The sequence below is a fragment of the Eschrichtius robustus genome, chromosome 2 (assembly GCF_028021215.1).
Source record: "Eschrichtius robustus isolate mEscRob2 chromosome 2, mEscRob2.pri, whole genome shotgun sequence".
In the NCBI taxonomy this organism is placed as follows: domain Eukaryota; kingdom Metazoa; phylum Chordata; class Mammalia; order Artiodactyla; family Eschrichtiidae; genus Eschrichtius; species Eschrichtius robustus.
This window is the reverse complement of record NC_090825.1, coordinates 131,446,574-131,464,960: the sequence shown is the minus strand read 5'-3', so window position 1 is coordinate 131,464,960 and position 18,387 is coordinate 131,446,574.

Here is an 18,387-nt window from a genome sequence, read left to right as displayed (position 1 = left end):
ATTCCCCAACTTTCTCTCTGGAAGAACACAGGAAAAAGTCACATCATTCTGATTCATTGCTTTCTTACATTCCATCCCAAACTCCAATCTCTGGTGGACAAGAATGGCAATATGGCTAGGGGTCATAAAGGGGTTATACAGTCTTATCTAGAGTTAAATAAATGAACTAAGTAAAGTTTATGGTCTATAAAAATTCTATGCTAGCATACAGATAAAGATGGAATCAAAACTACTTACAGATAAATTATTAAGCCAGAAAATCTGCAATGGTCAAAAAGAAACAATGCTTTGAAGTTACTTAAGCCCAGCACCATACTGGCTAAAAGGTTACTAGCCAATATCTAGAAACTCAATATCTCCTGCTTCAAATAATGTAGTTAGATCTTCATGTCAGTCTGAGGTTTCTAATTGAGCATCAATCAACTTGCATTTCTACCACTGAGACACTGAGATGTCTGTAGGTGTATCAGAGGAAAGAAGCCTGGATAGATTGTATAGATTAGCTCCACTTCTCCATATAAGGGTCCATGAGGGAATCATCTATGATTGGTAACAGTGCTGCCTGGGGTCACCTTAATCATCTCTTGACAAGCAAAAATAAAAATCACCGAGAAATTAGCTATGTTGAGAAAGAAAAAGAGAAAAGATGAGGGGGGAAAGTATCAGAATACAGCCAGGATGCACATTACAGTCTTCCCTTTATTTTAATTGAATGGTTTGTGTCTTCAGGAAATCTCATTATTCTCTCCAGAGCAGAAGTGCAGAAAGAAGGCACAAACCTCATTAACTTTTGAATGTGGAAATCAATAACCTGCAATAAATCTAAGCTAATTTGTTGCCAATTAATCTCCCAAAATGCTGTGTTTTGTAGCTGGGGACATTGGAGGGTATGGTAAGAACTTCCATGTCAACACCAAGATGGCATCTGGGGTTTACCTTGTCGGTTTTTACGACCTTTTAACATGAAACAATTTATTGACATTTACATAGAACACGGTTTTCCGTGGGGTTAATTGTCTGTTTTTTCAGTTGAGAACATATTGGGACCTTTTCTCTTTCCATGACTCTTTTAATAAATGACATGAATAAAAAGAAACAGGCAGGCATCCACTTGGCAGTTCTTTCTCATGTACCTGCCCTGAAAAGGAAGAACAGAGCCCATACTGAGGGACTGGGGAAAGGTTCTTTGAGCCTAAAACTGGCTTTACTCATGACTAGCACATAGTAGGCACCTAAAAAATTTGCTGAAAGAGTAAATGATGGCCATGACCTTTGAGAATCAACCTTTGCTAGCTAAGTATATATATTTACTATATATGTATTGTTACACATGTGTTATACCTATGTATGTACACGTGTATACACATGTATGTGTATACATACGTAGATATGTACACTTCTATTACATACACACATACATATATATAAAATGTCTGAGCAAGGGTGGGATACTTGCCTATTTATCTTGCAAAAAAACAAAAAAAGAAGGGGACAATAAAATATTAACCAGTTATGTAGAAATGATTGGGAAACAAGATGACAGGAAACCCAAAGGACCATGAGGCTGTGTTACAATGAAAACTCCATGAGAGCAGCTTCTCTGTGGTGTTCACCACTAAGCCCTAGTGCCTGAAACAGTGCCTAGGATAAGGCAGGTACTTGGCAAGTGTTTGATGGTTGAATGGATGGATGCATGGGTGGGTGGGTGGGTGGGTAAGTGGGTGAGGAAATATTTATTATTAGTAGGAGAAGTAGGAGAGTCATTTGAGTTTCCTGTGAATGGTCTACATGGAGAGCAGAGAATATATGCAGACTAAAGCAACAGGATCATCCCTGGGTACACATAACAAGGGACCAGCGTTCAAATTGCTCTGTCCCATGCGTTTGGATAGGAGAAGATGTTTGTGTTCCAGTGCAGTGCGTCAAAACTACAAAATGTGAAAGAGCAGGTCCCTATCATGATGTCTTATCTCACTGACATCTTCTCTGGTAAGTCTAATGGAACCACTCTACATGTAATAGGGAAGAACAAATCTGACTCCATATTGGATCTGTTTTTCTTATCTTTGTATTCTATTGCTTTTTCTGTAAGATAATCACTAAAAGAATGTTGCCTATAGCCTGAAATATACAGGATAGCCCATTCTCAAGGTTCTGATCTTTAAAGGTGTAACACTTTTCTATTCATGTAGAGATAAAAAGTTGCAGAACAAAGAATAATATTTGTTTTGTTGGAGGTTTATAGGAACACTATGGCCACACCTACATGGGCAGCTGCAAGAACAAAGGATTCCAGCACCAAGAAGTTTGCAACAACCAACCACACCCCCTCCCCTTTTAGCATAAAAGAAGCCTGAATTGTAACTCAGGGAAGAACTCTAGTGTTCTTTGGGACACTAGTCTACCATATTCTCCGTCTGCTGGCTCTCCAAATAAAGACACTGTTCCTTGTCCCAACAACTCATCTCTTGATTTATTGGCCTGTTGTGCAGCAAGCAGTACAAGCTTGGACTCAGTAACATGTAGATCTCAGAACACCATTGAGCCTTCTGACAATCAGACTCGGTATTGAAGTGCTCCCAAGAGGAAAAGCCACCCCATTGCTGTAGCATCAAAGGGAGGGCTAATTTCACCCTCAGATGCAGTGGCTCCAGTTCAGGTTTAGTCGCAATCATTCAACCAGATGCTGCTGACCCGGCTGGTTTCCCCCGCACCCGCTAGAGGTCCTGTGCACTAGGCTTTGTTACTTATTGAGTTGAAATTCTTTCCCTAAGTAAGGGAAGAAGAAAAGGTAAAAGTTATTGTACAAGCTTCACACTTCCACCAAGTGACATGTCATTGCTCAGGTTGACCTGTTTAATGAAGACCTTTTAAAAGGATACTTCTCAAAAGTGTCATCCCCAGGCCAGCTGCATTGACATCATCTGGATGGCAGTTAACAATTCAGATTCCCAGGCCCTGCTACCAGTGATACAGGTCATAGGTCAGAGATAGGGCCAAGGAGTCTGCATTAACAAGCACCCTAGACAACTTACAAGCTCCCTGAAGTTAGACACCTGTGATTCAAAAATAAATGTCCATCCCTCCTCCTCTGTAAGAGTCTCACAAACACCTGGTCCTCACTGACACCGAAGTAGCTGGTAGCATAGTCAAGAAAAAGTTCTGAGTCAGTACTCAAGTGCTGCGCATCTGCTGTGTGACAGGCGGTAGAGGCTGGTGGGTAAGCGGTGTCCCCTGGTGTGAGGCTGCCTGAGTTTGAACTCCAGCTCTGCCACTTACTTGCTGTAAGCAAGTTAATTAGCCTCCTCACAACTTAGCTTCCTATTTGCCAAACGAGGGTGATAACCATAGCTCCTCTCATTTGAGTGTTAAGACAGAACCAGGCCCTAGGTAAGTGCCCACTAAGATTTACTGTTATTATTCCTATGTCATAGGAACTGGGGATAATCTGTGAAAAAAGAGACAGATGCCTGCCTTCTTGATGCTTAAAAATAACAGGAAATGCAGGCATTAAACACAATCTCTTAACAATGTATTAACTAAATACAAGTGTGAGAGTGCTTAGACGGAGAATCGCTGGGGGTTATTGGCGTGTACAAGACCATGGTCCTAACAGTGATCCAGCAGGATTGAGCTACCTGAGTTAGGAATTGTTTGGCAAAAGCCATGGGTAGTAAGAACCAGGTTCCGAGAGTCTCAATATTTTACACTCTGATCTTTAAAGATTTGGTAAAATTGCCCTCAGAAAAAATTATGTCTTGTGCATTTTACTGGGAAGTTCTTTTAAATTGTTTTCTATTTAAAAAAAAAAAAAATTCGTTTACACTCAAAAAAAAAAAAAAAAAAAAGAATCCAGTCCCATTCTTGCCTCTAAATGAAAGTACAGGAGTCCAAGGCAAGTTCGTCCTCTTTCCGAATCTCATTGCCTAACCTATAAAATAGGGGGCTTGGCTGAGATGATTTCAAAGGCCCTTCCAGCTGTGGCAGAGCAGCAGGACAGACAAGAGGCAAGCTTTGCAGAGACTGGGGCACCAGAGCCAGGCTATGAGAGCCAGAGGCTCCCTCCCGGAAGGGAGGTGAAAAGAAAGGATGGGGGGGTGGGGAGTGGGGACCAGAGGTCAAAACCAATCTTCCTCTTGCCAAAGTTCTCCTCAGCTTGTCCCTGCAGACATAATGCTTTGGTCGAAGGTATTCTTCTCAGAAATCATACTTCTGAAGAAGAGTGACAGTAGAAAATACGGCCATGTGATATGTGGGGGAAATAGTATCCGGCTTATTGTTTGGGTCTGTGGAACAGAGAAATGTATATTTTCACGTCGTCGTAAGTTAATGGAAAAGCAGTTGAGAAACAAAGGGAGGGAGGGGAGAGAGGAAGGGGGAAGGAAGTCCAAAGATGGAGGGGAGGAGGGGGACAAGCAAGGAGGAGGGAAATACAAGGAGATGAATCAGCTCAAAGTTGGGGCAACGCCTTTAAAAGGCAGTTTGCAATTCCATAGCTCACACACAGCTGCTCCTTCTCTCTGCCCCCCTCAACTTAGACCTGATTCTAACTACATTACAGAACCTTTCAGTGGCTTCATCTCTCCTCCTGTATTTCCTAAGTAGCGATAATAGATGAATGACAAGAACTACCAACCCACTCCCAATGTAAAGATTGGAAACTGCCTTTATGTAAGTGAGAAAAATTTTTAGATTAACCTGTCTGCCTACATGAACTCTTTTTTCTGTTATAAACATTACCTCGAGCTGGAAAGAGAAAACACAGAGTAGAAAGATGGAATGTTAAAAGCCCACCCCATTTTGTAGACGGAGAGAAAGGGGCCCCGAAAGAGCTGTGACCTGCCCAGGGTCACTGAGCACGGAGGTGGCAGGGCTGAGAGTTCCATACAAGTCACCTGTCAACTAGTCCTAGTGAGACACAGTCACAAGGACACGAGGGAACATTTTGTATTTTCACAGTTACATACATACTGCAATAGGTATTAGGAAAATTACCACATGGCATCCATGATTTGGGGGACATCATGACTTAGGGCAAAGCTAAATTATCTATGTTTAAAATGTGAATCAATTTAAGGGACAATATTGGGTCCAATGGAATTGTTGATACATGGGTAGCTAATAGCTCCTGACCAGGTCTCAGAGTATTGAGAGAGACCATGTTTCTAATCCTTCAGTGAGAGGAAAAAAAAAAAAAGACCCCAAAATGCATCTAGCCTGCGAACTTCCAGAGCATCCTCTGAAAAGTTAAACAGTTCACCTTGCAGCGTCTCCTCCCCTTCCTTGAGTAAGCCTGGGAAATGAGAGTTGGGTGTTCAAAGGAGTCAGACAAGCGTAATATTGTATATACGCTCTACATCCATCTCCTGTATGAAACCTCATTGTTCTTGTGTAACAAAAAGTAAATATTTACCGTGAGCCAGGAGAGGTAGGGAATGATCGCACTCGGGCCATCAATCACAGCGAGCCATGCTCCAATTTTAACAACCCTCGTAAGAGAGGGCAGGCAAGGATGGTGAAGACTGGCCGGGAGATAAGAGTTTGTCAGAGGAGTCAAATGGCTCCAAGTGGAGGAATATAAGGTGAGTTGTTCACAAGTGCCTCCTGTGATGGGCCCTGAAGATGGGTTTATAAAGTTGAGGCAGAAAGGTGGAGTGGTGAGGAACACGGCCTCTGCAGCTGGACCACCAGTTCCTCCACCTACAGCTGTGGGAGCTTGGGCAAGACAATTCCAGCTACCTCTGTGACGTGGGGATAACAGCACGACCCACTGCATAGGGCTGCTATGAGGATTAGATGAGGCAATACAGGCAAAGTGTTTTTAACAGTAGTGGGGGCATAGAAAGTGCTCAATAAATATCTCTAGGAGAGCCGAAGACAATAGCCTCTCTTGGTTGAAAGAAGATGGCTTGAGGGTAGTACCCAATCTGTTAGCTGTCATGCACTCAGCTACCCAAGAATTCAGTCAGCTGATTTAGAACTTGTGTAACTGTCTAAGCTCACACAGCCAGGAAGAAGAAGAGCTACGATTTAAGCCTAAGCAGTTTGGCTCCAGAGCCCATGGCCTTAATCTTTATTCAAGAGATCACATACATTTTTTTTTTCTTTTATTCTTTCTTTCCCTGCTAGTCAGCTTTCTCTCTTCCAGGTATAGGAATTGACTGATTCTCCATGGCAAAGGTGAAGTGCTCAAGTTAAAATAAAAGCAGCAAACAAGGGTCGGAAAGCTTATATTGTAGGCCCAAATGGAATGGCTGGAGGAATGGAAATGTTTACACCTGGAGGGGGGAATATTTCAGCAGATGATAAATCTGTGCATGTTGAGGAGACCTAAGATGAAGAAGGAAGACCAGCCCATTCCTCAGGGCTCAAGACAGAGACTTAATTCCACCAAGCAAGAGGTTATGAGGAGAGAGATTCCAGTCCAATGTCAGAAAGAACATTCCAGGGGCTATCCCATAGTAGCTGAGAACTTAAATTCAATCAGACAAATCCCAGCTCCACCTCTGACTATTTCTGTGACCCTGGACAAGTTATATGACCTCTCTAACTAAGCCTCCATTTCTTTGTCTATTACTGAGGAGGGCTTAGCAGTACCCACCTTGTAAGACCAATGCAAGGTTTAAATGTGATAAAGCATGTAAAAAGGTTAACATAGCTTATCATAAGCCCTCAGTGCATGTTGGCTGTAAACTGGCCTAGATTATGAATGAATGTAAATATTGCTCTGAGTAGATATTTCTTTATATTTTCTTCTTCTCTAGAGACCTTTTTAATTTAATTTTTGTCCCTTTTTTTAAAACGCATGCATTTTTATTAAACATTTTTATTACATGTATATTTTTGCATATAAGTATTTATTATAAGTATAGTTAATTTACAGTGTTGTGTTAGTTTCAGGTGTAAAGCAAGGTGATTCAGTTATATATGCATGTATATATATATATATATATATATATATACACATATATATATATAGTTTTTCAGGTTCTTTTCCATTATAGGTTACTACAAGACATTGAATATAGATCCCTGCGCTATACAGTGATTTATCTACTTTATACATAGTAGTGTGTGTGTGTTAATCCCAAATTCCTGATTTCTCTCTCCCCCCCTACTCCCCACTATCCCCTTTGATAACCATAAGTTTGTTTTCTATGTCTATGAGTCTATTTCTGTTTTGTAAATAAGTTCATTTGTATCATTTTTTTAGATTCTACATATAAGTGATATTATATATTTGTCATTCTCTGTCTGACTTACTTCACTTAGTATGATAATCTCTAGGTCCATCCATGTTGCTGCAAATGGCATTATTTCATTCTTTTTTGTGGCTGCATAATACTCCATTGTATATATGTACCACACCTTCTTTATCCATTCATCTGTCGATGGACACTTAGGTTGTTTCCATGTCTTGGCTATTGCAAATAGTGCTGCTATGAACATTGGAGTTCATGTATCTTCTTGAGTTAGAGCTTTCTCCAGATATATGTCCAGGAGTGGGATTACAAGATCATATGTTAACTTCTAGAGACTTTTATATTTGAAGTGTCTTTGGAAGATCCTTCGTTCATCCTTTCATTCATTTAGCAGATGTTTCCTGAGCACTGACTGCTGTGAAGCTCTGAGGACAGAGCATGAACAGGAGGGAAATAGTCCACTTAGATTCCAGTGAAGGAGGCAAGTACGGAAGAATGATCACCCGACAAACTATTAAATTGTAGTTATAGTATGTGCCATGTAGGGTAAGTCTAGAGCTGCCACCAGAACATTCAACAAAGGGACTTATCTAGACTTAGGCAAGGAGACCATGGGGACCTCCAAGGAAGTGAGTTTTGGACTAAGTCACCTCAATGTGATTCTGTGATTTGTGGCCAAAGGCCTGTGTGAGCCCATAGAAGGGAGTTATCAATCTCGTAAGACCCAGGAAAGCTTCACAAACGAGGGCATCTGAAGGAGCATTTCCCCAGGAAGAGAAAGGAAAGAAGAATTTTTGTGGTACAGGACTCTGTAAAGACTTGGAGAAAATCTCACAACAGGAGTTCAGATAATACTACTTTTGTTACAAGTAAAAAGCTATTAGTAAAAATTAAAGGTAAATCTATTCTTTAAAGATTTTCACTGCAGTGTTATTTCTCAAGGAAAACTGGAAATACTCATAACAAATAATTGTCCAATTGTCCAGCTGAGGAATTTTAAGTGAAATTAAGTCCAACAGAACTTTCTACATGATACTACAAGTATATTAATATTACATTCTTCAAGAGGCTGTAATAACATGGGAAATATTACTTAAAATACTAAATAAAAATAGGCAGACAAAAAAATCAATTATAGTGTGAACACAACCATATCATTTAAACCTCCAAAAATTATAATTTTGGAGGTGATGAATATGTTTATGACATACTGTAGTGAACGTTTCACAGCTGTATACTTATCTCCAAACCATCAGGTTGTATACATTAAATATTGCAGCTTTTTGTATATCAATCATACCTCAGTAAAGTTGCTTTTAAAATTCAACTAAAAAATACAAAATTGTAGTGAGAAACAGAAATGAAAATAAATATTAAAACAATTCATATCAGGTTTTTTCGGGATATAGAAAATTTGGTGGTTTTTTTCCCAACTTGTACATACTAAGTTTTCTATAAGAAGAATGTGTTACTAATTTTTGTTGATGATAGGAATAAATAGCTTCTCCTTTCTTTCCTTTTAGTTGATCTTCTGATCAACTTTACCCTGCCAATGTCATTTCCTCAGCTGAGGTGAAGCCTGGAAGACACCCATTCTTCACTCCTTAACACTGAAGGATTTCTTTAGAAGGAAAAAATTTACCTTTGAGGGATGACCAGTTAAATCACTCAATCTTGAAACGGTTTGTGATATCAGCTCTACAACAATGGCCCAACACTAAACGACCAGAACAGAGGGCAGGCAGGTTCTGACAGAGAAGAGGAAGAAAGCTCATTTTGGAGAATAGGGGAAAGAAGAAATATGTAAAATGATCCAGGATAATAAACCTCTAGGAAAGAAAGAGGACATCAATGAAGAATAAAAAGAAACAGAATATAAAATCCATTAGTTTGACTATCTTGGGTCAGATTCCCCAACACTGCATAAATTCTTCACCTCTTCTAATAGGTCTTCCTATCCATTTGTTGGTCTGCCTGTCTCAGTGTCTGTCTCTCTCTGCTTGTGTGTCTGTGTGTGCCCCCTCTTTGTTTTCTCATATATCAAATGCAAATAGTGATTAAATTTTCTTAGTAAGGAGCTGACTTACAAGCAGTAGTGTTTGGAAGCCTTTGTAATCGCAAACGGCTCTGCTAGTCCGGGGTAAGACCAAGGAGGCTATCATGGAAGGCAATGGTCAGGCCAGGTGGGAGGTCGAACAGTCACCAGCACAGATGTGTTGCTCGTCACTGGCCCTTTGGCCATCTTCTAAGCCAGGGCTCCAAGTCAAGCTCTGACCACAGTGAGGTTGACGGGATATGCTCGCAAGCAAGGTCAATGAAATTCACTGGGAGTAAGACACCCCTACTAGGAGAAAGTCACCCCTTGAAAGACATGGACCTTGCCAGACTGATGGTTGGATCACAGGAATCAATCTGACTCTTTGATATTGTTAAAGGATGGCAACCATGCCTTCTGTATCCACATGTGTATGAGCCTGACAGAGTCAACCTCAGTAGTACACACACAACCACCTGCGGGCCGCTCTAGCACCACGTATCTCTATGGCCGCCCCCCACCCTCTATTTCAGAATACCTATATGGTCTGCATAAATGCCTGTTTACCCCTTTAAGGATACATGTGTATGCGAGGCTGTGTGTATTTCATTTCAACAAATTAAGTCAGCCAGCACTGCACTAGACATTGTGCAGGGTTAAAAAAAAAAAAAAGAAAAAAGAAAAAAGAAGGTCTCTATTCTCAGGGAATTCACCACCTGTTAGGGAAGACAAATGTATACACCAAAAAAAAAAAAAAAAGGAAAAAATCTTTTATAAAAGGTAGCATATGATAATCATTATAAAGAGGTAAGAAGAAGTAATGCATGCTATTTTAAAGGTAGAAGAGCAATGTTTGAGGTCCTGGTCCCTTAGAGAAGTACCCTGCTACAATGCAAATATACTCAGGGTAGGTATGTAGGCAGGGGGTGGGGGGGAGCAAGAGAAGTAACACATTTAACACTTTCAAGCATAATAGCTTTAATAAACAGGGGCCATCTTGTTCAACAGAGCATATGCCACTGAAAGAATTAAATTGAACCCATCGATTACCTACCATGCACAGGACAGGTAAGTTTTGATTAGAAGGCTATAACAGGTGAATCTGTCAAGAGAGGAAGGGCAGATGAGGGCTCCACTAGTGGCAATATGAATGCCATGAGCCCTTAGGGCGAGAGAGGGAAGCATAATGAGAAAGAGTTTCTAGGAAGGTTGCACCAACCCTACTTCAGAGTTAGGAGGTGGTGGCTTAATATTATATCCCAAATATTGGATCAGATATTTCTTCAGTTCCAGAGCCTATACATCTAAGTGCTTTCTGGACATTTCCCTTTAGATTTCCCACAAGAACCTCAGAGTCAACGTGTCAAAAGTGGAACTTATCTTCCAACCAAATCTCCACCTCCATTCTCTACAACTCTGGGTCCTCTTTCATGAAAGGCATCATTATTCACCCAGTCACCCAACCCAGAAACATGGCTATCTTCCACTGCTCCCTCTCTCTCATGCCCCGCATCCCCAAAATTCAAAGTTCTATTCATATTTAATCCCTTTCTCTTCACCTCTACTGCTACTACCAGAGCTCAGGACATCTTAGGTCAGATCTCATCAGTGGTCACCTGATAAGACTCCCAAGGTCCCATCAGTTTTCCACACAGAAGCCAAAATAATATTTCTACAATGCAAATTTCATTGTATCACTCTTTGCTCCTGTTCAAAGCACTGTACTGGGTACCAACTGTGCTCAGGATAACGGGCTAAGCCTGCGGTTCACGAGGATTTCATGAACCCTTTCTGCATCTTCTGCATCATCTCAAAGTCTCCCATCCCCTTACTTTTCCAGCCACCCTGGGCATCTTTCAGATTTTAAATGCACAAAGCTCTCTCACACCTCAGGGTCTTTGCATATGCTGTTTCCTCTGCCTAGAAACTCCTTGCCTATACCTAGATAGGCAAGAATACCTCTAAAGGAAACGTTCTCTGACCCCGGCGACCAGGTTAGACTTCCTTAATATGTACTCCCATAGCGTCACTCCTGACTGCAAGTGCATGTTTAATTGTCCGTTTCCTTAATAGGCTAAAATTGAGTGCTTTGTTTACTGCTGTATCTTTAATGCATTAAAAAAAAAAAAAAAAAAAGCTAGGACAGCACTAAGGAAATATCTGTTGAGTGAATGAACAAATAAAAAGCTGCTTGATGCCACAGGATGTAGGAGAAAGACCACCTACCCACCATCCTACTAAATCCTTCATGAGACTGATGCTGACATTCCCTTATTGTTCCTAGTACCGATGGCCTCATCTGGCTTCTCTTTAATGGCTCTCCCATCATGTCACTAATTTCTTATCACCTCCACTTTCCAGTTTAGAGACTGAGTAATCAAGTTCAAAGCTTTCTGGGACAGCTCATCCTTCCGAAAATTATCACGGTCTAATCCAACTCTGAGTCCTCATCTTCATCCTCTGTCCCCTGCTTATATAGGGACTTAATTGGATGAATTGTACTACTATAATGGATTGAAATCTTTTATTTCACTCTCAGGTAATTAAACTTCCAAGCCTGAGCACAAAAACTTTATCAGAAAAGCAGCATCTCAGGAGGACTTTTCTCCAGCTAGACGGAATAGCAAAGCATATGCTACTCAAAAAACATACTGCCAACGAAGCTTGGCTTCTGGGTTTGGGGAGCACTCTGATGACAGACCAGCTACACCTTGGCCACGGAAAGGCTGGCTTGGAAGGACTCTTGATAGACAAGAACCTCTCCAGGTGTGAGCCATGGACCCATGTACAGTGACATCAAAACAGAAACTCAGAATGAGCCCTTAGAAATATTTATAGCAAGTTAACATTGCTGAAATATTTTTATTGTATTTTATAAAAGCATCAGTCCATAACAACTGGAAATTAACTTTTTAACATCTGGTCCTTCACTACAGGCAGTTTGGAAACACTGGGATAGACAAGTCTGAGAATGAATTCAGCACGAATGTCTTCCATTAGTTCTCCTCCCATCCTCTTGATTAATCTGTGTTCCACAGTTAGCTGAGCTCATCAGTAACAGCAGCTCTATAAGAACCCAATTTGGCAAATTCAAGATAGTTCAAAGAATAAAAATACTGATGGCAAAAGAAGAACCAGTCTCTTTCATAATTGTAATTATCCAAGGCTGCTCTATCTAATGATCTAATGTCATGTAGTAATATCCATGATGGTTAATAGCCATGAAGCACCACTATGTGCCAAGCCATTGAAGTTATTCATGTGTATTATTTAATCCTCAGAATCCCTTGGAGTAGGTATTACTGTAATCATTTTAAGGATGAGAAACTCAGAACGAGATAGTTTAATTAAATTGCCCAAGGTCACACATCTAGCAATTGGTGACATCTAGGCTGGAGATTTAATCCCAAATCTTTAATAACAGCCTAGACTCTGAGTCCTTAACCCTAAACCTACACTGCCCCTCTCCCATCTGTATTCCTTATTTTAGTTCCTTTAATTGCGATCTATATAATTGCCCTTTATCTTTCAAAAGAAACACCAAAGCAACTGAAGTATAGTACAACAGAAAGAACAGTGAATTGGGATAAGCATACTTGGACACCAGACCTATACCTTTTACTAAATTACTGTATGATATTAAATAAATGTTTTCAAGTATAATATGGAGATAACCATGATGGTACCATTTACCTACTTCACAGAGTTTTTAAGAGGCTAAAATGAGATAACGAATGGGAAAATTCATTGGAAACTCTCAAGAGCCATTGCCTTGTAGATATCACCATTGATATTAATCTGGAAAATTTGACTATTAATCTGAGATTTGACTCTGTTTATCCCACAGAAGATTCAGAATTATTGAATTATTATTATTATTATTGAATTATTATTCAATAATAATATTATTGATATTATTCAATAATAATATTGAATAATAATATTGAATATAAAATATTATTCAATAATAATATTATTGATATTATTCAATAATAATTATTATTATTATTATAATTATTGAATTATTATTACAGTCTTCTTGTGAAACAGACAGTAAACTGAACTATTTAAATTAACAATTCCAACCAATTAACTTTATCAGCCCAGATTTATGCAGTGATGTTTTAAGAGGCATAAAAAATATATTCCCTGCCCTCAAAGAGCTTATTGCCTTGTCCAAACAACACTACTTACATACACTGAAAATGTAGAAAGCAACACAAGATCATGCAGATGACCAAGGACTGGATGACACTGCATAGACTCAGAAAGAGAAAAAATCAGCGAGAGCTGGAATGATTAGGAAGGGCTTCAAGAAGGAGCAAGCCTTGAGCCTGGATAGAATCCTATTGTAACTGAATGCTGAAAGACAGCTTAGAAATCACTCCCACCTTATGCACATAGGGGAAGGGAAGCCCAGGTACAGGAAATGACTTGCCAGGGATCTCACAGCACGTAGGTGGAGGTCGGGACCATGTGATTGCAGTGCTTCCTCTTCATCACCTCTGCAGTTCTGTCTGTCAAGGGAGATGTGTTTACCCACAGCAATGAGGTCTCAACGTGGGGACTTTTGGACAGGTTGGTAGATCTGTGGCAGATATATTTCTGGATAAAGAAAGGAAGGCTGGCTTACTTAGCAAGTACCTTCTCATCCTATGCCAGAAGGCAGCCCTGCTTAAAGAATTGAATAGGTAGTAATAAGAGTAAGAATAAGAAGTCCACCAGGACTTCCCTGGTGGTGCAGTGGCTAGGACTCCGAGCTCCCAATGCAGGGAGCCCGGGTTCAATCCCTGGTCAGGGAACTAGATCCCACATGCATGCTGCAGCTGGGAGTTGGCACACCACAACTAAGGAGCCCACTTGCCGTGGCTAAGGAGCCCGCCTGCCGCAACTAAGACCTGGGGCAACCAAATAAATTTAAATAAATATATAAATATACGAATCCAAACTTGAAATGCCCTACCTGCTGAAACACTATCTTTCTGACAAATTGTGTCCCTTGGGAGTCTGTGGAGGCACAAAATGTCTCCAGGGGATCCTGACAAAGAACACATGACAGGTACAATTTGCCTCTGCTCCAAACAGCATTCCACCCTCGCCCACCCACCTCCAAGATCCAAACAGCAACTCACTGCAAAAAACAGGTTTTCAGGACAATTCTCTGAACTCTCTGCATCTGGACGTGAGGCCACACTTGCATAAAGAAGCTGGAGAAGTGTGGTTAAAACAAGGGCAGATGGTACCTAGAGATACCATCTCAGGTCACAGGTCTGTATGCTGCTTCTCAAGGTGAAGTTGAGGCTACTTCAAGGCAGACCTGAGACTGCAGAGAGGCAGAAATAGGGTATGTTCTGAACCCCAACGCATCCACTTTCCACATTGGTTTTCCAACAACTGAGCAGTTTAGGAATGGGGAAATAAATGGCTACAGGATGCCCTACAGCCAGACTGTGGATCCTTGCCCATGGAATGCCCCTTGGTCCTCTGCCCAGGCCATTGGCAGGCAGGAAAGAGTCCAGAGAGGATGCACTCACGTCTACAGGGTGGTCTGGCCAAATGGGCAAAGGGCCATTGACAAGTCAGAACCCTGGCTCCACAGGGCCTTCACCACATCAGGCACCTGCTGGTTATAAATATGTTCCCTCCAGATACAGCCAAGAGTGACTGTCATGCGGTGACCCTGCTTGTCCTAAAGTGCAATGTTAACTGTATCTAAACACGACACGCAGGGAGAGAAATAAAAGAGTATAATCATTTTTCAGGGCTTCTGGCCACTGCAGCAAATCTGTGCCTAGTGATGACTGAAAATTTCTCTTTATTCATTTCTCAGTGAAAATGCAAACAAACAAGAAAACTCAAGATGAAGATACAGTTAATTTTTACTAAACACATGAGTGTCTTGGTGGCTTATCTCTGGATGGTTGAGAGCCCTGTCAACTAAGTTCAGAGGGTCCAAGATGACATTTTGGACATCAGTTTCATTTCCTTTGGTTGCACAGTGCAGTAGTAGGCTGCCCGCTTTGCTGGACTTCCACTGCTACTTCCTTGGATCTAGACCTTATTTCTGACTTGGGTCCTAGATGATTAGGTCAGGGGAGCCAATTATATTCCCCTTCTCCTGCAAATTCCAATCAGTGGATACTAACTTCCTTGAGTACACTGAAATACCCGGTTTCAACAGGAAAGAGTGTTGTGATGGATTAGTGATGGTTTCCACTGTGGTGTAGGGTACAGGGATGAAGGTATGCATGTGTAGGGAAGGGAAAAGCCTTTCTCCTCTACCCATCTTAGGTTCTCTGGCTGGGATCCTATACATTATACTGACAAACAAGAGACAGATAAACTAAAGGAAAACAAACAGAAGGTTATTAACATGTGCATCACGCTTGCACTAAGGAGCACCCAGTGGTGAATAATTCAAAGGGGTAGGTAGAACTTGGGCTTATATAACATCTTAAGGAAAGAACAGTACATTTTTAAAGATGTGACAAGACAAAGGAAAATAACTTTGAACTTCTAAGGGTGGCAAATCACGGGAAGGCAAATAAATGGGGAAACTAATGATAGTTTAGGGCTAGTTTTAGCAAGGTTTGTTCTATACATTCCTCTGGTGCTGAAACTAGACTGATAAGGGTCTGGAGTTGTCTCCAGTGATTCACTTCTCTCCTTCCTGGTAGAGAGGGAAGGGAGGACACCCTTACAAATTTATATTCTGCTTTTAGGGAAATGCAGGGGGGAGAGCAAAGAGCTTTTCAGATATCTGCTTCTTCCCAATTGCCTTCAGCTCAAAATAATCCTTACTCCAAAGTGGCATGTTTTGGGGTGACATATTCTGCTACCCTTCACATGGTATACATCCACCATCCTATGATATAGACCTTCTCTTACCTTTTATGCTTACTCTCAGAGCAAGGTCACTGTAATGACAAGATTCTAGAACAATTGTTTTCAATACAATAGGGCTATAGTAAATGGGTCTAAGCGTGACTAATACGACTGTATACATATTCACTGGCTGCCATACAGTAAATTCTTAATAAACATTTGAATGAATGAAAAAGAGAAAACAATGTACACAGACCATATATGGGTCATCAGTCATGGGCAAAGAGAAATAATAGCACTTTAGCATTTCTGGCCAGTTACTGGGTCCTGCCCCTCGCTTCCCAGATGCTTTTCCCCCTCACTGCCTGTGAATGTCAGCAGAGGTGACAATAGCAGATTTCTTTCCCCTGCATTTCCTTGTAAACTGTGCCCTTCTCACTTTATCAGTTAGAATGCTCTGACTCCAAAATAACAGCAAACTTCAAGTAGCCCAAATTAAACAATAAGGATTTTCTTATCCTTATTAATATCCATATGAATATTAATTTTAATAAGAAGTCTGGAGTTAGTTCTAGAGTTGATTAACCTAGCAGCTCATCAGCATCATTAAGGACCCAAATTCTTTCCAGCTTAAATAAGGAAACAGTATCCAGAACCCTCCAGATGTCCTTTTGTCTCTCATTGGTTGACACAAGCAAGGGGATTGGGGCCATGACTGGCTTGGATGTGGTTTAGGCTCTGAGTTGCTGTAGGGCAAGAAGTTGGGGCTCTTCAATAAGGATGAATGGGAAATGGCTGCTGGGTAGGTAACACCCCTCCCCCTGCCTTCCCCCACCCCAAACATCAAGGGCATTCATTGCTACAGAGAAGGGATAACAGAACAGAAAAATGCTCATATCTTTTGGTCCTTAAGTCTTAAAAGCCTAGGCTGGTTATACACAAAATATTTAGAAGAATGAGATACATAAGAGCAAAAGCTTCCCTACATCCTGAGACTAGATAATGATTACCCAAGTGAAGAGGGAAATGATAAAAGACCCCAAAGGAATTTAGATATGAGATATCCCAGGCTCCCCACTTTACCTCTGCTTCCTCCCACCCTCTACCTCAGCCCAGGCAGAACCTCAGCAGGAAGGACCACAGGATACAGAAGACAACTGGGGGTTCAGGAACATGGAAGCAGAGTGTTCCATAGCCCCCAGTGGTGTGGAAGGAGATCCCTCCCATCCCAATAAGCACCCAAAAGCCATAAGAACATGGGCCATTGAGTGTGTGACCCTGAAGAAGCTTTGTGACTGCAACAAGGGAGGAACTCAAGATCAAAAGGTGCACAAGGCATCTCAGCAGTGGATAAATGGTAATGATGTAGCCGCAACGCCTTACGAATGCCCCGGTGCTCTATGAAGGCCTCCTGGCTTAGTATTAACACTATGGAAAGAGGAGAGACCCCAAATCCACTGAGATTAAACTTCATACCGTTTGTCCCCAGTAACACAAAGTAAATTCATTTACCAAAAACTAGAGAATGTTATGTCTCTTGAACACATGAGTTGGTTGCCTGAGATGTGTGCCTACTTCAGGTACATTTTCTGCTGAGTTTCACAGCCATTCTCCAACTAATTTTTAAAATAAGTGTTTACTAGCCTAAGGTTCATAGACTTAGGAAGAGGTAAAGCCAGCCTACCTCTCTAACTCTGCCTGACAACCCAGTCTAAAGTAGAATCCTCTTCCCAGTACTCTCTCATCAAACCTTGTTTGTTTCTATATAGCCCTCACACATTTTGGAATGATACGTTTGCCTGCTTGTTTGAGTGCTTATTTTCTGTCTCCTCCACTATGTTGTAAATGCTACAAGGGGCTCTTTTAATCACCAACCAGCAGAGTGCATAACACACAATAGCTGTCAACAAATATTTATTAACTAAATAAATAAGGACTTGACTACAAGATCTGTGTTTGTAGTCACTATGTTGTATCATATTAGAGTATATAATATAGACTGTACATTTGATCTTCCAAACAATTTTTTGAGGTTAGAATCATTAAAAACCACAGTTCACAGGTGAAAAAGCTGAGGCCCAGATGGGTTAAATCTCTTACCCATCTGCATCAGTCATACCACTAATGACAGTGTCAAGACCTTGACTCAGACCTCTGGACTCCTGATAGTATGTTTTGCCCATCGCACTGGAGTTGAGCACCTCCTACCTCTGACATCACCTAAGACCCAAGAAGTGCAGCTTCACCTGAGACAACCCAGCCAGGGATGAAGTGAGTGGATTTCTGTTCATAATATCCCAGTTGGTTACACTGCCATGAATTTCC